Here is a 21033-nt window from a genome sequence, read left to right as displayed (position 1 = left end):
AAAAATGATGGTAGCTATATTATATTGTTATTGTATGTAGACGACATGCTTGTTGCAGGTTCTAACATGCAGGAAATAAATGTGCTCAAAAGGAAATTGGCAAACTCATTTGCAATGAAGGATTTGGGTGGTGCAAAACAAATCCTTGGTATGAGAATAATTAGAGATAGGAAGAATCGCAAATTAACATTGTCTCAAAGTGAGTACATAGAAAAGGTGTTGAAAATGTTTAATATGCAAAATGGAAAACCAGTTAGTATACCTTTGGCTAGCCATTTCAAATTAATTAGGGAGGCGTGTCCCAAGACTCAGGAAGAAATGGCTCATATGTCTAAAGTTCCATATGCATCAGCAGTTGGAAGCTTAATGTATGCAATGGTCTGCACAAGGCCTGATATTGCACATGCAGTGGGAGTTGTAAGCAGGTACATGAACAATCCAGGAAAAGAACATTGGATGGAGGTGAAGTGGATTCTCAGGTATTTGAGAGGTACCACAAATCAAGCATTATGCTTTGGTGGTTCAAACATTGCTCTACAGGGATATGTTGATGCATATATGGCAGGTGATAGAGATAATAGGAGGAGCACTACAGGATATGTATTTACTGTAGGTGGAACAGCTGTCAGTTGGGTTTCAAAAATCCAAAGTGTTGTTGCACTTTCAACAACAGAAGTAGAGTATGTTGCTACTATAGAGGCTAGTAAAGAAATAGTTTGGTTACAAAGGTTTCTGCATGAATTGGGTAAGAAGCAGGAGTTGGGCAAGTTATATAGTGACAGCCAGAGTGCTATACATCTTGCAAAGAACTCTGCATTTCATTCCAAGACTAAACATATACAGCTCAAGTACCATTTCATACAATCAACATTGGAAGATGGACAGTTGAAGCTGGAAAAGATACACACTAGCCAGAATCCTGCAGATATGCTAACAAAAGTTGTAATCAGGGAGAAACCAAGAATCTGCTCAGTTTCAATTGGTCTTCAAGCATGATGAAGAAGATGAGAAACAACCAGGTCCAAAGTGGAGTATACCCTAGGAAGATTGTACACGCGGAGGGGAGGGGGGTGTGGGGGCAGCGCCCTTGAAGCTAAAAACAGATGCAAAATTGCCTTGTAAAAGTATAGTAATTTCTAGTCAATCTGGGCCGTTCATTAGGCGGATGATCTGACGGTAGAAGTTATGTTTAATTTAGGGTTTTTTGCCCTAGAAGGCAACCCGTCACTATATATGAGGTAATTGTATTGCGTCTATGTAGATCTGTATTCTGAGTGAGGAAGAGAGAGGAGATTGAGAGCGAAGACGGAGTTACAGCGAATTTGCTGTAGGTTGTATCTCCTCAGTTTGCTGGATAATATAAAAAGAAGGACTGGCTGTTTCTTCGTGGATGTAGCCCAAACTGGGTGAACCACGTATATCTGTGTCTCCCTTGTTTTATGCATTTTTTGTGTTTATATTTCTACAATATTTTATGTGTTCCATTGCTTTGTAATATATAATTTTCTAACAGCTGGAGGGCACGTTAAAATGGTTTTAAAAGGACAAGAGCCCTGGCCCTGATGGATGGACGGTGGAATTATACTTGGCTTTCTTTGAATTACTTGGGGAATATCTACTTCAAGTCATCGAAGATTGTAGAACCAGTGGCCGAATGTATGATGCATTTAACTCGACCTTCATTGCTCTCATTCCTAAATCTGATTGCCCTAAAACTTTCAATGACTTTCAACCCATCTCACTCTGCAATTGCATTTACAAGATCATTGCCAAGATCATTTCCAATCACCTCAAACCTATCCTATCTGCTCATATATCATTCCTCAAACATTGTCGCGATTCCAATATTTACAAGTTTCTATGAAAAAATAATTCAATTTTAATTCTCAGTTTAACTCAAGGACAAATTAAACTAGAATTTTTGGATTCTAGTTTTAACATTTGTTGTTGCTATTTTCAACAGATCCCACGCGTGGAGTTGTTGTCGATGTCACCCCCAATCCTTGAGCTGCCTATTGACGACCAACTGCAACACTAGCCTCTCTAACATGATATTTTTCCAAACAGCCCAAATCCCCTTGCTCTCCCCCCAACAAGATATCCAAATTATGGATGTATTTCAGGTATATGGAAAACATATTGTTCATGTCTATAAGAATGTCATCCTGTAGTCATTTTATATTCACCACACTCTTGAGAAACTCCTTAATAACTTTCAGTGTTCGGTTAATTGCCTTCAGTTGGACTTGAGTCTATATTTGCCTCCTATTTCTCTCCTCTACTACCTTCGCTTGTAACTTCCCGACTAGAGTTTTGACATGCCACGACATCTCTAACCTCTTATGGTACATTGTTGTCCAAGTTTGGGATTCCCCAGTGTTGATTATCCAATCTACTTCCTCCTCAATTCAGCCATCTGAGACAACCCTGCACTATCTTCTGATCTCATTCTCCCATATTTCCACTATATCTTTCCCTTTTTGTTGGGTAGTCGATTGATAGTTTATCACAACCACCCTTTCTACATCCTCCATCCATATCATTTTATTGGCCTTTGAACCGTGAGCATATGGGCGAGGTCTGCCCCTCTTCCTGGCCTTAACACTACGACCCTTGGCCATTCCACTCCCTGAAACCTTAATTTCCTTTGCTAAAATTTCCAACTCACACTCACAGTCACATCACCTTCCAACTTTGGACTTATCTCCACAATTCCTACCCCGTTACCTAGATTTTCATTTAAAGGAAAGAACGAGGACATGGAATTCCTCCCTGACTTTTGAATGCATTCCTTCTTATTTTCAGTAACTTTTTCATGACAACGGTGTTACAGTACAATTGTACGAGCTTGTGGACAACTTCCCTTTGATTTTCCCCTTCAATTTGTCTGTACAGAATCATAATCGCCATGACCTTGCTCTAGTATGCTTCCCCTATGGATGTCTTCTCCACTCCTCTCATTACCCTCTCCAATTAATGAGGCGATCTGATGGACTATCGCTTAAGGTGGAATTCACCTCTCCCTCATCATCAATTGTCACCCCATCCATATACTGTAAACACGTACCCCTTCTCATTTCCCAACTAACCGCTACTTGTCTTTCATATCCGAATTTAAATAGGAATGCAACAAATTATAGATATAACCATAAATACAAAGATGTGATAGAAATAACACTTCATTTCATTAATATCAAATACTGAAGTATTCTTACAAACAGAATGGAAAGAAGACTAGCTCGGGCAATGATAACTTATCTCTAGGAAGAGATGTGGTGGATACATGCCTCTAAACTGAGTTACAATGAGGCTCAAGGGCCTTTTCATTATCAAAAAATAAGAGAAAACCCTAAACAACCAAAACCCTAACCCAAGGAGATGTAACACCAAGAGTTTATGGGCCCCGTTGGGGTTATTTGGGTAGCCAACTTCCCGGGGTCGTAACTTCCTGGGATCATATTATCTCCATTTAACACGTATGATACCTCGTTGGAAAGATCTCTCCAAGGACTACAACTAATGATGTGATTGCCTTAGAAATTGATAAATAAATTTTGCCAAAAAAATGTTGTTTAGGGCCTCAAAACGGCTCCGGAAGTTCAGGACTCGAAAAACTACCAAAAATTGTAAATTGTGCTACAAATAAGGAAACTGTAAGATTGAAAGAGACGATGGTGGGGGTCCAAGTGGGATAGGTAGGTGACCACTGATATCCACTTGGATTCCATCATGAAGGTTATTCATTTACATCTCCAGGTGGGTCGCTGGCCTGATCCAGGCCCATTGCTTCTCTATCAACTCGCCTTCCTCATGTGGAGTAGTCTCGCTTTGCCAGCCTTCAGAAATCTACCTTCAACTGAACCTTAGACAATTCTTCCCACATCACCTCGGTAAATGATTAGGCACTCTGTACCCTTGCATTTTGCATCTTGTCTGCCAACACATTAGTCAAGCAATTAACTAAGGTGAACTCCATAGTTTTCAACATCTCCATATGTTTCTGAATTCATTGGATTAAGTAGGAAATGCACGTGTTCTTCGTTACTTTTCTCAACTGTACACCACATTGTAACCATCATGTTGCTTGGATGGCTAGCATATAGTCCCCTTTGACTATCACATTCATCATTCCTTCCCAAATCATTGTTTCCAACCCAAGCTCTAGGGCCTGGAATTCTGCTACATTGTTTGAGTCTTGTCCCATATTTATGAAGTATAGTCTACGAATTTTTCCTATCCAGTCCCAAATGAAACCTCTAGCCCCTGCCTTGCCCAAATTTATTTTGGATCCCCTGTCAAAGTTCCTTTTCTGGAAACCACCTAGGGGATCCAACCACACCATGAAACCAAGCTGGATATGACATTCACTAGGTTAGAGGTTCAAACCACTCAGGTATTCCATATGAAAATATTTAAGAATTCTTGATTCTTGGGGGGAAGGTTATTCCTCTGAGGTTTGAGTGCCTCTGCTATTAATTGTCTCCTTAAGCTTACGACTTATTTCATCCACCAGTTTTTCAATGAGAAGCTTCTTATCACGGAATATGCATCGGTTCCGCTCCTTCCATACTGCCCAAAGGATGAATCCCAGAATTAAATTCCATGGCATATTCACCACCTTGTTTTTAGTATACTACACCCACCATTTCTTTATAGTTTTTTGTATTCTTTACATGTTTCGGTCAGTTTGTCGAAAGATGAGGGTTAACTAGTCCTAGAGGGTCTCCGTGTAGCTGCAGGTGTTTAGAAGGTGGTTAAGGTTTTATTCTGCTTTCTCATGGAGACAACCCGAAGATGAACCTATAAATCCTCGCTCTATTAGATTGTCCCATGTTAGAACCTTTCTGTGTAAAATCAACCACATAAATTTTTTAATTTTTGGCCAGTGTGGAGCCAACTAGACTTTTCTCCATGAAGTGTCATTGGAAGCATTATGTCTTGCGGTGAGAAACACTTTGGCTTCCTTAATGTTAAATTCCCCTCCTTTTTCCCCCACCTAAGCTAGTCCTTGTCGTTATTAAACAATATTCATCTATTGCTCAATTCCTCTGTTAAATTCTGAATGGCTGAGTCACTCAGGGCTTCCTGTTGAAAGATGTTCAGATTCCATCATCTTCATTTGTTATTCTCTAGTCCCTGAGCCCAAAATTGGTGGACTTCCTTGCACCCCTATTTTTATGTTCTTAATTGGATAGGCTGTTGTTCCTATTTTTTTAACTTCGATTTTTTTTTCTAAACATCCTCCCAGAACATGGCTTCTTTTATGTTTCTTATTTCCTAGAAGCAATGTTATTGTATGATGTCTCTGTTATTCCATGGCGAACTCCGAATAGACGACTCCTCGATTGAACCCGAGAGCTTAGCTAGGTCTTTTGTTTGAAAATTAGGGGAATATTTTACTTTCCACTATTTTTCCCAAGGTGTCTCCCCCTCCTTTTAACCATCTCCACCATAACTTGGCTATTTTTTCTCAGTTAGTTATCTCTAGATCTTGAAGACCGAGGCCTCCTACATTTTTTGGTTCATATAGTATTCCAAACCAAAAGTGCCCATTTTTGTCTTTCCTCTGCCCCTCCCCATAGGAAGTTCCATTGAACATCCCCAATATTTTGGAGCATTCCCTTAGGAACAGGTAGGGTGGATAACTTGTAACCTGGGATAGCCTAAAGCACCGATTTTGTTAGGACCAGTCAACTAGCCAAGTTGAAGGCTCTCACCATCCATCGTTTCACCTTGTCTTCAAGATTGGAGATAACTTTCTCCCAATTAGACTTCTTCCAAGATTGCATTGTTAGGGGGACCCCTAGGTACTTTGATGATAGGGATTTTCTTTGGAACCCTAAGATAACTGTTAAATTCCTCTAGATAACAATATGGGTGTTAAAGAACAAAAACATGGACTTAGACTGATTGATCTACCTACCTGAAGTAGACATAAAGGTGTCCATGATGACTTTAAATGAATGAGCCTCCTTTACCATTGGAATACTATGCAACATGGTGTTGTCAACTAACTATTGATGCATTATTGACTGACTTTCGTCGTGCAGCTTAAGGCCCTTTATATCTCCTTCTTTGTTGGTCGCACTGATCTCCCTCCCTAGGCCTTCCATCATTATGATAAACATAAAGGGATACATGGGATCTCCTTGCTGTATATCTCTAGACAAGAAGAAATGTTTTGCCGAGGCTCCGTTAACTAGGATTGAAAAATAGGGGGATGAGATTAGGGCCATAATCCACCTATCCAATGCTCATAAAATCCAAATGCCCTAGAAAAACTGGGGAATGAGACCAGGGCCATAATCCACCCGATCCAACGCCCATAAAACCTAAATTCCATAGAACATATTTCATATAATCCCAACTAGTCTTATCGTATGCCTTTGAAAAATATGGTTGAATAAACATACCTGCCTTTTTCTGGGTCTTCAACAAGGGAGCTATCTAAAAGAATAACATTATCCAAAATCTATCTCTCGTCGACAAAACCAGACTATTCTGTTGAGATCAAACATGGAAAAATTGTTTTCATCCTGTTTGCTACTACTTTGGATATGATCTTGTATAGCACATTACATAGGGATATTGGCCCAAATTCCTTTGAAGTGCTGGCCCTTTCTTTGTTTGGGATGAGGGCAATAAAAGTTTAATTCAAGACTTTGAGAATAATTTCTAAATTTTGTGAATATTCTACTACCTCATAGATATCTTGTTTAACTTCATCCTAGCATGCTTTGAAGAAATCAACAGTAATTCCATCCGGTTCGGGGTATTTTCCATTAGGTAGTTCGTTCGTGGGTAGGGTCACTTCTTCCATGGAGACTGGCTGGTTCAAATTCTTATTGTGTTCCTCCATGATCAACTTAGGGATATGCCTAACAATCCTTTGGATATTCTCTTGTCTATCCACTAGGGACTCCTCTGCTATTTTTTGGAAGTGTTGAACTAGGATGTTCTCAATATTCAGATGCACTTTGTAAGTGTGCCCCCTCTCATCCTTGATTTTGAGGATTCAGTTGGTATTTCTATGTTCTATCATTGAGTGATGAAAGAACTTAGTGTTCTTCTCACCCTCCCTAACCCATAACACTCGGGATTTCCATCTCCATAGAATTTCATCCTATCTGTATCTGTCCTCTCACTGCTTCAGTAGCTCCATCTCCTCCCCTCTACCTCCCCTTGAGCAACCTTCTATAATTATCTTTTGTTGTAATGTTTCCATATTTTGTTCCAATCCCTTTTTTTCTTGGAAGATGTTACCAAATTCTAACTTAATCCACTGCTTTAATTTGGATTTGATATATTTTAACATTTCCTGTAAGATGTAGATTTTGGATCCCCTAACTAGGATATGTTCCCCCCACCATATTTTAATATTCTCCATAAAGGCAGGGTGATCCAACGAGAAGGCATCGAATCTAAATGGTTTATTTTTTGGAGTACCTAACATCACGATCATTAATATCACCGGCCAATGATCTGATCCTCCATGGGGAAGGATATTTGCTTTCACATCTATCCCTCGCATCAACAAATCCTCCGAAAGTGAAAACCTACCAAGTCTGGACACAACTTTATGTTTCCCTCCATGCTTATTACTCCATGTGAAACAACCATTGGAAGTTTCCATGTCAATAAGGTTGGCATCCTCAATGAATTCCTTGAAAGCTTCAGCATCTCAGTCTATGTGTCTTTGGCCTCCCTTTTTCTTCGATAGAGAGGTTATCATATTGAAGTTCCCCTAACACCCAAGGGAGATGACCTTTCCTAGTTCTTATCTCTCTCAAATCTTGAAGGAGTTTTATCTTCTTTTATGTTCTTTGAGGCACATAAACATGTCCCTATAACCTACATTTCCAATGATAAATATGACCTCATTGCTTCCGCATCAATTAAGATAAAATATTAGGGGTTCTAGCCAATCACGAGTCCACCTGCATAACCTTTCACTGCGACTTCCATTATCTCAAACCTCCTCCCTAATTTCCTACTTGATTCCTTGATTTTATCTTGCAAAGCACTTTGTTTCTTGCAAGAAAATAAGGTTTAGTTGTTCCATTTTAATCTTCTTCTTAAGTAGTCATTGTTTCCTAAGGCTACTTATGCCTCTTATATTCCATGTTAAAACTTTCATGATTTAACTATGATTAAGGGGTTACAATCTTAACACTCTCATCTTACCTAAATTTATTAGCATGACTCCCATCTCCCAAAGGGAAACACTATTAGACTTCCTCCCTCTTTTCTGATGGTTTTTTTGTGGCACCAAAATCGCCTGAGATATTGTTGCTTTTACTCCCATCTCGAATATTTCTTGATGTGGACTTTTCGGACCTCTTATTTTTGTCTCTTCTCTAATCAAGTATATGTACTAGATCTTGTCCATTTGATCAATTGGGATAGCCTCTAGTCCCTCTTTTCTCGCTTGTTCCACCATATTCTGGAGGTTGATACCCTCCCATTCTGTTATTTCTTGCAACTCTGGGTCCTCTTTTGCTACCTCACTTGGGGTCATTTCCGCATCTCCTTCAGAATCCTTTGATAGATCTAGGATATCAGCCTATTGTCCTGTTGAAAAATGTGCAACAAGAAATGCTAAATTTAGAATGTGCTAAAAATAGACCTGCTAAAAATAACATTTCTAAAAATAGCATGTCTAAAAATAGCTGTTTGGCCAGTGAGGTCATTGGCCACATTGGGAGAGAGGTGAAACTGCTAAAAATAGAAAGTTCTAAAAATAGCATTTCTGGGTCCCTTCCTATTTATAGCAGTCCCTAGTCTATCTATAGGAAGTTAAATTAATTTTGGTCTTAAACAACAATTGGAAATATTAATTAATTAATTCAGTTGAGTTAATTAGTTAAGGAAATTCGAATTTGAAGTCTTTGTGAGCATGCACATGAGTTGTCCCACAGATTGAGGATTTTATCCTTAATTTCCTCCCTTGATTAAAGGAGATAAGGTTCAGTTCTATAATGAGAGAATCAGTTGACTTACTTTAACTTAGTCAAGTCCAGTTAGATTATTTTAACAAGTTAAAATAATAAAATGTGGTTTGTTAATGCTTGCATGGATGTGACAACTATTATTTTAGATAACTGAGAATTCACTCATGGATAACTAATGCATGTCAGTTCAGACAGAGACCCAATTGAGATCAGATGAGGGACAATGTACTATCAGATGCTTGGATATTTCTAGTAAGTATTCCTTGCATGGAGAAGGATCTATTATAGGAGATTGGAGGACTTGTGGCCTATATATTGAGGCCTAGGTAGTCTATGATCTTCATATTCTGATTACAAAGAGAGCAGGATAGATATTAAGCTCATTCTTTTTGTATGTGTTGAGGATCTCCACTTGATTGAAAATACAGAGATGGGGTTTTAGGTTGGTGCTTTCCCTTGGTTATATCTTCTGTGTTATGTGTGTTTGATTTCTCCATATTAGTTATATGTGTTCTTATTGATGCTGCTCATGGTTGATTATGCTTCCGCTTATTGTTTTGTAGAAGTAGAACAAGTATCATGCTTTAGGACATTGCATATATCGGTTTGTTCTATAGGTGAAATTTCTACATGTCCAATATATTTTGGCGGCTGCAACATTTCTTCTTCTTTACCTTCTTCTTTCTCCTCATTTTTCTCTTCTTCAACCCCCTGACTCTCTAGGTTTTCTTCTGATAAGATTTCAAAGCTATTTCTCTATGCTTTTCTTCCTCCTTGATTTCTCTGTTGTTGTCTTTGATTTGGTCTTCCCCTTGGGTTAGGTCTTACAAACCCCTCTACGTCCGTTCGTTCTGATTTTTTTCCTTGTTCTTCCACTTTATTTAAAGGGAATTCCCAAATCAAGTGACCATGTTCATGGCATCGTCCACATTTGAACGGAATATGCTCATAGTCCACAGGTTGTAACCATAATCTGTCTCAAAACTCTAGTTTGACTGCTTTAGGCATGGGTCTAGAAACATCCATTTCCACATAGATTTTTGCATACTATTTATAACTTCCTTGTAGTGTTTCCTCCGATATCTTAATAAAATTTCCTAGTGTATCTCCTATCAGCTTTAGGGATGAAGGTACCCAATAATACAGGGTTAGGGAGTACAACCTAACCCAACTGGGACACTAGTAAAGGTCTCCTTCTTTGAGGTAAATTTATCCATCGATGGTTGCATGTATAAGCCAACTAATGTGAATAAGTACATACCACTATCAAAGATTCAGACTTTATCTTCCATAATAGTAAAGACCATCGTAAAAAAACCTTTGGACCATAGATGCAACTCTATCTCTCCTCTTGGTTTCCAATTATGTTTAATCCAATCACACAAGGCTTTTTTTGTGGGCCAAAGGCTCGTAAACTTGCATATGACCTCATACACTCCCTAAAGGCCTGAGTCTCAGGTTTAATGATCATTTTCGTCTAGATCACTAATATTTTGGGCTTACACGACCCCAGAGATCCTTTTGACTTTTTATTCTACTGTTGATCTACATGATTCCCTGGCATATTCATGCCCTCATCTCTTCTCTGACCATTTGTACCTTGGGAATTCCCTGACACACCATCTGCAGGACCACCAAATCCTACCTTGAACCCCTTCCCCTTTTTAGTTACCACATTTTGATAGGAGGGATCCTCGCTCCCTTCCCCTATGAACACCATCAACATCAAACTCTAGGCGTACCTACTCAGAAACCCTCACTCCTCTCGAGAAATATCCTAATTTGTTCTTCATATAGTAGGTTTGATATATATATATATATATATATATATATATATATATATATATATATATATATATATATATATATATATATATATATATATATATATATATATATATATATATATATATATATATATATATATATATATATATATATATATATATATATATATATATATATATATAGGTCATACAATCTCGTAGTTTAGAAACTCCCCTTTTGTGTTGATCTTATAGTTGTCACATCACGATCCATTTTATGCTCATGGACCCATCCATCCCTCTTGGTTGTTCTGTCGCCTTTTCCTATCTTCCACTACCCTCTATTCATATTTAGGGCTTCATCTGGGTCACACATTTCTGTTGGGTTCAACTCGACTCTTCTCTGGCGCCCCTTTCCTTTTCTTCCACACCCAACAAATTTTCCCAAGGCTGCAGAACATGAAACATGAAAGGAAAGAATCAAGAAGAGGATGAAGAACCATATCCCATGACAACAACAAAATACAAAACATTGTGACCATGCTTACAATCGATAGTCAAGCAACAAATAAAATATAAATCCAATCGTGAGAACAAATGATACATATAATAAACCCAAAATCAAATCAATCCCCATGAGTTTTGTGTTCATTACATCCTTTTCCATCATACACACGCACACATATATGTGTGTGTGTACAAAATTAGGCTGAGTGCTTTCCAAGGATTTTATGTCACTTCAAAATTTCAACACCCCTCAAAATAGTTCATGGAGGGGCCTTTTGATATATGTATATGCATATCATAGTTCGTGAGGGGATGCCCCCTCCTTTTCTCTAACATTGCTCATTGTTGGTTCGTACGACTATGGCTCACATGAACCATCCTTTTTCTTCCTTTTCAGTCGGTTGGGACAGTCCTTTTTCAAAATTTCCTCCCCACAAAACCAACCTGATATTGGATTTCTTTCCTTTTTAGCCTTATGAGGCCTCTTTCTAGCCGCGTAAGTAAGAATTCCCCTTCTGAGGATAAGGCCCATTGCAGTAACTCCTACATGCATTTTTTCAACATTGAGTTCAACTTTACTAGCCCTTGTTGCTTCTTTGAAAGCTTCTTCATTTCCTCCTTGTAACTCTTCAAGTCAACCTTCAAGTTCTTGAAGGTTCATCCTATTTTAGGGGAGTTTCCTCTTGTTCATGCTAAATTCCATTGGCCACACCTTTTCTTCTTGCTGCAACCTGTTAGAGTCGGTCTGGTCAGCCCTCCGTCAGAGATCAAAACTCTTTATGCATTTCATTTTTAGGTGTCCCACTCCATTCACTCAGCTGCATTCCGCTAGGGGCATGCCATAATCTGACGGAGAAGGTCATGCTAGTCATTTCCCCTCATGTCTGGTTACTGCTGGCTTAAGTCTTTGTGTCAAATAATCAAAAGTCCATAACAGTCAAGGTCTGGTCCTTTAATGGACAAAAGTCATTTTTGGTCATTCGGTCTAGGGATAGATCAATTTGGTCTCGAAATATGCCCAGTAAAGCCATGCAGGCCAGAGTGAGGCCCTTACACAGTTATGATTCAGAGAGCTTCATCGTCATGTGGATAGACTTCGACTCTTCTTCAAAACTCTGTTTTGAAGAAAAGTCAAACAGTGTCATTTATGACAAAATTTTCCAAAAAGTCGCCAGTTGATTTTTTCAGATGCAATCATGGTTTCCGTGGCCAAATGTCCTGTCGTACAGTCCTTGCAAAGAGTGCCGAAAATTTCATCATTTGAGCAAAAATTTCAAAGGGAAAGTGAAAATCAGTGTGTTTTAAAGTCAGTGAAAAAGTGCAAAACACAACATTAGAAAGATGGGTTTTCAAGGAAGCAAAAATTAAACCCATCTCTTCCAAGGCTATATATACATGTTGTTATCCAAATCAAGGGCATTGTGCTATTACAAGCCTTGGAGAGACGTTGCAAAGGTGTAAGTGAGAGATTATGAGCGTTTGAGTGAGTCGGAGGTGGTTTTAGAGAGCGCGGCACATATACCCAGGAGCGCGGCGCACACGGAGGGCGCAGCGCACATGCAGCCTGCCTGCAGTTGAAATTTACCACAGGCGCGGTGCATACCCAGCACACGGCGCACTGGGTTTTGCGCGCGGCGCACACAGACCAAGGGCCGAAAAACATTGCCAAATCACTCCAAATTTTGGTGAATGCTATCAAATCAAGAGGTAGGCCTTACGACATCACCTGTTCATCAAATTTGATCAATGATATGGTTTTTATAGAGATGTTTGAATGTCACCAAAATGCATAAGGTCAACCATAAGAAATCACCAAGAAAATGATGGCTAGGGTTGTTAAAATGTGTTGTTAGTGCCAAGGTTTCACTCCACTCACCTTTTTCCCCTCACCTATTATTTTTCCCATCCTCCCTTTATCATTTTTCCTAAAACCCCTGCCCTAAATTACTACCAAACTCTCTCCCTATCCCTCCACTATTTGGTCAACACAAGATTCCAAACTCTACCCCATCAACACAATACCCAAATTCCTCCCAAGTCCCTAACAAATTCTCCCTATAACCCCTATTCCCATTACATCATTCCCCTCCTAATACTCCCTGTTTAATTGTCCCCTTGGTGGCAGATTGTCAAAGCAATTACCAGCTTCATTTAAATCAAAGGGAAGCCTAAAATTCAGTGTATAAATAGCAGTCATGGCATTCGAGGTTTCATCAGAATATGAGGAGGAGACCCACAGTGATACAGCTTTAGGAGAAAGGGCCCACAGGAGACATCACCAGAGTGGCAGATATCTTAGAGATGAGCCAAACTCCCTCACTGAGTTGCAGGCATGCCCTCTTGCTATGTCTTGTTTCCAGCACTTAGCATGTTTTGAATTCTATTAGAGGGTGGAAAATGTCAGAGTTCATCATGAGTTGGCCCGTCTTTTTTCACTTCACCTACATGGAGGACAGTCTACCTTGGTTGAGGTCACTTTCACATTGACACCCGAAACCATATCAGTGGCAACAGGGATACCAAACATTGGAGAGCAGTGGCATAAGAAGAAGAAGGTGGAGAGGCATCATTATGAGCCTTACATTAAGGACAGCTGTTTGAGCCATCTCACGAGAGTTTTTCCATTCAGATTTTTGAGAGATGAGTATGCTCCGCTCATGAAATTGATCATGAAGTACTTCAGTTGTGAGGGGAGGTTTTCTCGACTTTATGCCTATCACATCAGGTTGCTCATGCACTTTACCAGGGTGCGGATGATGAACCTCCCATTTTTCATCTGTGGGAACATAGAGAGGTTGAAGAATTTCATGTAGCACAAGACCCCTCGACAGTAGCTCAACAATGTTTATCACTTTGTACTTATCCGGATTTTGGTGGACCATCAGTTGGGATTGCAGGGTATTGCTTGGGAGGACTTCATCTCCCGGGACTTCTTCAGCACTCCACAGGTGGTATCAGAGGAAGAGCATGAGATAGGGGGCCCATCTCATCAGTATGAGTGACATGAGACTGCTACTTTGCCAGTATACATCACCTATCAGAGAGGCAGTAGATCCTTATTTGCAGCAGCAAAGCGAGTGTTATCTCCACCTGGGGTGGAAGGGGCCTCGCTTCCGACACCAACATCACAGGAGCAGGGCAAGGGTAAGGAACCAATGCAGGAGGAAGGGCCATTAGGTGAACGAGAGACAGAATTCGTTCTCCTTCAGGATGATGAGACAGATACAGAACCGACAAATGCGGAGCTTAGAGAGATCATCCAGGAGCAGCAATCAGAGATTGAAGACTTGTCCATTGATTTAAAAAGAGCCAAATGGAACATGAAATATCTGGAGCAGAGGAACAAACAGCTTGAGGATCAGTGAACGATCATGGAGCTGCAGAACATTCGTGAACGTCACCAAGCTACTCCAAGGAGAAGAGTTCAGCCCACATCATTGGAGCAGGAGATCAATGAGGATCGGGAGGCCCATCTCAAGATCAGGAACATGCACTTGGAGAGGCTGCTAGACAAGGCTGATCAGGACCTGGCCTTGCTGAGACACATGGCTTATCATTACAGGACATGAAATATGAGTGCTAGGGCCCGGATAAGGAGTTTGAAAGCGAAATTGAGGAAAGCAACGAGAAAGGAAAAAAGGGCAAAAGAGAAAGATCGACTTTGAATCTTGGCTGAGGCTTCCTTGGCACATCATAGCACTCCATAGAGAACCTCTAGCCCAAATTTCAAGAAATTTGGGGAATTTTTGGTCACATGGTAATTTTTTGGGCAAAAAACAAGGATTTTCTCCCTGTGGCGCGACGCTAAAATTCTAGAGCTCCAAATGAGGAATGGCTTGTATTTTTGGATTCAGCATGGAAAATCACGACCACTGGTGTCCGGGCAAGAAATTTTGGCAAGGTATGAGTCTCCAAAAGGTCAAAAAACACCCAAAAATGGCCTCTCTACCACTTTTCTGACACACAGGAAGAAGTCTTGGGAGAATGAAGATTTGGAGGGGCAAATGAACACCAAATTTAAAAATTCTAGTTGGGTTAGAAAGTAGACAGGACAAGATTTCCATCAAACCCACTTGGACACATTTTGGACACCCGCAAGTGCCCCAAAACAGGCCCCAAAGTAGCCCGATGCACAGAGAAAATGGCGCGGCACATAGAGGAAAAATTGCCAATTTGCTTCCTTTTCGCGAAATTTCGGTTCGCGACTTCTCCAAGTGGGCCCGCTCATCTAAACTTCTTATTTTTGGCACCAAAGGCAGCATTTAAAGTGTTTTTTCTCCAGATTGACTTTTATCCAAGTGGCAAAGGAAGGCAAACGGTCACCCAAGCCAAATGTCATGTTTGTAGCACTGCACCTGTAGCTGATGGTTGGCTCTCCATCTCCATTTTGCAATGATTCGAGTAACTCCCGAACCCTTGGGCGTTCTATCTCTTCCTCACACATTCTATATATTGTATGCAAGTTATTTGCAAAAGGTTGGTTGGCTTGTAACTTCTGGGAGACTGTGGGAAAGAAACTTTGTTTCTTCACTGTGTATTTTTGACAGAGAATTAATGAAAGGCAGCGGCTCTGTTTCATGAGATTCTTGTGGTTGTGAGTGTAGAAAATGTTTCTCTTATGTTTTCATATGTATTCCGTTACGTTTCATAATTCGATTCATGTTCATTTCTAGTGAAATTTTCTGAGTGAGATTAGGTAGAATTCAATTTTATTGCTCTGCCTGTGGGAAAATTTCATGTTCAGTGTTATTCTTCTGTTGAAAAGGATTCATGTCACTATGCCCTTTTCACTTCCTTCAGCAATCTATTCATGCCGCGGTACCTCAAACTAAATTGTTACATTTTCCGCCTACCTTGCCTCACGGAATAATCTGTGCCTTTGTATTAAATTCTCTGTTCTTTGCTGAGCGCCGGTCCCATAACATCCCAGAAGCTCGATCGTTCATGAAAATTGTTTCTCGAATCCCCATTCACTTACTAGCCTAAGGTAAATATTTCATTGTAAGTCATCTCAGACCGTTTTGCTTATATATTCACTAAGCGTGACTCGGAGAGAGCCCTCTCCTGTTCTGGTAGGGCTAGCTAGCAGACTGAGCGTGGTTTGTGGTTACCCTAATTTTTGCCTTCCTTCAGCCTAGGGAAGATTTAGGTGCTAACATAGTGGCAACCATACTGGGGAACAAACTGAAATCAAATCCCATTGTTTCATAACAATTCTAAGCTTCCGGATGATGAGCTTAGGATTGGAAACGCTGAGTAAGTTGGTTGTGTCCTGTGATTTTTCTCAATAGCACGCTGGCTTCGAGACGATATACCAGAGCAAATCCAGACCCGGATCGTCCTCATATCTACGAAAACCCAAATTTGATTCCGAGACTCCTTCGTCAAGAAAGCACCTTAACTCCTGTGTTCAAATCCCATTCATGTCCCGACATTTTTGAGTATCTTGAAGAGCTTGAGTTTGACGAACGGTTTGAGATATCATTGTTTGAGTCTAAATCCAAAAGGGTTGTTGATTATACTGTCCCCAATCCCCAATTTCTTGTGGACCTCGAAACAGAAAGAGCTAATTGGTTAATTGATAATTATATTGCAACACAGCCCCAAACTCCAATTGCTAACCCCTTGCAAACTGTGCACACTCCTCCAACACCTCCAAGGCCAAATCCACTGAGAGTGATGGTGCCAGTTTCGCACCCCTTGTTCTGCCCCAAGTTCTAGATGATATGCCAGCAGATTATCAAAGTAAAATCTCGTTTTTTGATGGCACTCCTAACAACATTACTGCTCAGCAACATGTAGACAAAATGGCAGACTTCTATGAACTCCATGAGATCGATGAGGAGAATGTGGCAATGAGACTCTTTGTACAGACATTTGCAGGTGATGTGAGGAAATGGTTCAGAGGTTTTCCGGCAGCAAGTATCGCTACCTTGGCCGACCTACAAAGACAATTTTTAAATCGATGGGAAGTGAAAAAGAATCCTCTTCAAATTCTGGCTGAATATGAACAAATCAAACGAAACGCTGGTGAGTCGGTCCAAGACTATTGTGTTAGATTCAATACAGTTTATAACGAAATTCCAGATCATCTAAAGCCACCCGTGGGACTAGCTATGATGAAGTTTCCGGATGGTTTTGATGCTGACATGGCCTACCAATTAAGAGAGAGAGAACCGGCCACAATGGAAGACATGCAGAAAATTGCAGTCAGCGTTGAAGCGAATCTGCTGTCCAAAAGAGCTAGAGCGAAAGCAGAAAAGAAAATCACTGTGAAGGAAGAGTCTTCTTCAATGGATCAACTACTCAAAAAGGTAGAGCAGATGCTTGAAAGTGTGAAGCCAGACAAGCCTGAGCCACAAGTTAGAAATCCTAACTTCCGTGGCCAACAACAGCCACAATATAGAATAAGACAGAGAGATCAGCGAAACCAAGAGCAGGCAGCACAACAGCCGGTACAAACACCTTTGTAGCAGAATTTTGTGCATGGACCGGAGTCAGATGAGGAAGGGAATGTAATAGGCGAAGAAAACCACCTCTTTACTCCAAATGAGCCGCCTACTTACATTACCGAAGAAGAAGAATGTGCAGTAAACTCAGCTACACACCAAGACACGAATTTTATTCTAGCTAGCGACACTGTTTTGGAAGAAGAATCAGAAGAATATCAAAGGGGGTATATGAATGCTCTGTCCGCACAGCAGCAGAGATACTCACTTAGAAACAGAGATGTGCCGGCCAAACCAATTCAGAAAAAGAAGGAGGTTGAAACAGCAAAGAATGATTCATCAACTACACAAAGAAAAGGAAAGGAGGCGGTTGATCCGGAGAGCAGCAAATCAAAATCAGCAGAACAATCACAGCAGCAAGCTGCATCAAAAGAAAAAGAAAAGAAAGAAATCCTAGTCAAAGAGGTAGAAAAGAGTCCCGCTTTTAGCTTAGAGAATGAGATTTCTAAGTTAAAAGTATCCATCCCTTTGACTGAAATAATGAAGAACAACAACTATAGAGGATAGATATCTAGGATGTTGAATTTGGACCCAATGTCTGACATGGTAAATGTAGAAGACGATCAGCCTGAAATGATTTTTGGACCAGCAACGAATGGTGAGTCTCCTGACAGCGATGTGCCACCCTTTTACATTAGTTTGAGATTGCATGATTTTGTGTTACACAATGCCATGTTCGATTCCGGAGCTTCTCACAATCTCATGCCCAAGGCTATCATGGATAAGCTCGGTCTAGACATCACTCAACAGTACCACGATCTCTATTCATTTGATTCCAACAGAGTGAGGTGTATAGGACTCATCAAAGACTTGGTTGTGAGTTTGGATCAACTTCCAATGAAAAATGTTTTGATGGATGTGGTGGTAGCAGACATTCCTCCAAGGTTTGGCATGCTTCTTTCCAGGTCTTGGGTAGCGAAATTGAAAGGGACACTACAGCTGGATTTCTCCTATGCAACGATTCCGGTGTTTGGACAAATGAGGAAATTATATCGGGAACAAAAAATGAAATATATGATCACCAGCAAGGAGAAACCCATAAATCATCCTATTAACTATGTACATACAGATTTAGAGTCTTTTGTTTTGTTTTCAGATAGTTTAAATGATATAGATAGTCAGATAGTAGAAGCAGATGATATTCCGGAAATAACAGAAAATTTCAGAGAAATTTTGAAGAAAGAAGGACAAGAAGAGCAGAAAAATGTTGGGCAATCAGCTGAAAGCAATGGACAGCAAGCAGACAAGGCACAACAAACAGATTTCCAGCACTTACAAGAGGAGGAAGAAGGCTTGTGGACCATGGATTTCGATGGAGCAGTAGGAAATGATGGCGCTGGAATTGGAATTTGGGTACACAGTCCTTTCTCCACCCCAAACAAAGTGCCTAACAGCGTGAGGGTTTGCTCTTACAAGCTGGCCTTTGAGTGTTCAAACAATGAAGCTGAGTATGAAGCTCTGATTGTTGGCCTGAAGATTCTTAGAAAGCTGAATGCAAAAAGGATTTCGATATATGGCGACTCTGAATTGGTAATAAAGCAGGTCAGAGGTGAGTATCAAGCAAAACATCCGAGGATGCGGGCTTATCATAATGCAGTTTTAGACATCTTGAAGTTATTTTCAGAATACACCTTGACATGTGTACCTCGTATACAAAATAGTATTGCTGACGCTCTTGCCAAGGCAGCAAGTAGTTTGAAGATCCCAATGAACTCCAGCAATAAATTTTAAATCCATGTCAAGCATCGTCCAACCATCCCAGACAATCAGAGATATTGGCAAGTGTTTCAAGATGATGAGGAGATTAAGGATTTTCTACAAAACAAAGGCAAGTTCAAAGAAACCTCAATTGATGTAGAAAGTGACGATGGTAAAGGGAATGGTACAGATGAAGTGCAGATCAATGAAATGGACGTGTTGCAACTGAAGAATAACATTATTCCTAAAGGCTTGATACCTCTAGAAGAACTTTTTGATCAGGATGATGTAGCCCGCAAGCCAACATTGCATCCAATAGAGAAGGGGGTAGACAAGGTCAACATCGGAACAAATGCCAATCCTAAGTTGGTAAAATTGTCTAAAGCATTTCCGCCAAATATCAAGGACAAATATATCAGTTTGATGGCCTCTGTTATGAAACCAGCTCAAGAAAGATAGAAAAGATAAATCCACGCCTTAGAATTCAGCCTCTTCGAGGGGGCAACCTCCTTTACATTACATAAATGAACAATTCTTGGATGATACAAATGAAAATACCTCCTTTCTATATATAGGAGTCTAAGTGGTCCCAATACAATCAAAGCCTACATAACAATAATATTGTAGGGCACAACAGTAACAATGGTGGGCTTCTATGTGGCATAATAGTAAGAATATGGGCACTATATGGGTACATCAATATAATAAGTGGGTTATACTAATAACAATAAGGGGTTACACTAGTAGTATAGGGGCCTAACATGCCCCTCTCCTTCAAAAAGCGTTGTCCTCAACGCTTGAGTAGTTCTTGATGCTTCTATATAAAATTCTTGTCCTCCCATGTGGAATATTCAGCGGGTAAGTTCTTCCACTTGATGAGATACTCTGAAATTGATCAATTTCGTAGCTGTCGGGTTCTTGTTTCTGTGACTGCTCCAGGTTCCAATATGATTTTTCCTTCCTCTTCAATTTCTAGCAATATTGCTTGAATTGGGATCTTTTGCAACTTTTGAATAAGTGGCCATACTTCTTCGTTCTTCTTCCATTCATCCGTTGCTTCGTTTATCCAATTTGGTTGGATAATATAAATAGCACAAAACAATGCTTCCACATCCTCATCCTTGAAGCGTCTTCCCATTCGGTAAGGTCGCCATTTTTTAAGTGCATGTAGTATTGCCAACATTTCCTTCTCATAAATAGCTTGCTTGAGATGTAGCAGTAAAAATACCCAATCACTCACATCAAAACATTTTTCACTACGATGTTGATCTACCTGTTGTTTCATTTGATTTTTCACCGAAGTGGCGTTATCCTTTAAAAGTTGGAGAACTTGTTGTTGATGCTCGATATGATCTTTCTCTACTTGAACCTTTTTCTTCTTGATATGTCCTTCTACCTTTTGAGGAGTGGTAATTTCTTCCAGTCCTTTACAAGATATGGTCGGATTCATTTGTTGATGCTCGATGTGATCTTTCACTTCTTGAACATTTTTCTTCTTGATGTATCCTTCTATCTTGATAGTTTGATGAGTGGTAATTTCATCCATTGAATTACAAGATATGGTTGGATTCATTTCTTCTTTCTCGATGTGATCTTTCACTT

This window comes from Pinus tabuliformis, chromosome 6 (assembly GCF_031772625.1).
Source record: "Pinus tabuliformis cultivar Carrire ecotype Pingquan chromosome 6, CPIR1, whole genome shotgun sequence".
Classification (NCBI taxonomy): Eukaryota; Viridiplantae; Streptophyta; class Pinopsida; order Pinales; family Pinaceae; genus Pinus; species Pinus tabuliformis.
Note: the sequence above shows the minus strand (reverse complement) of the source record.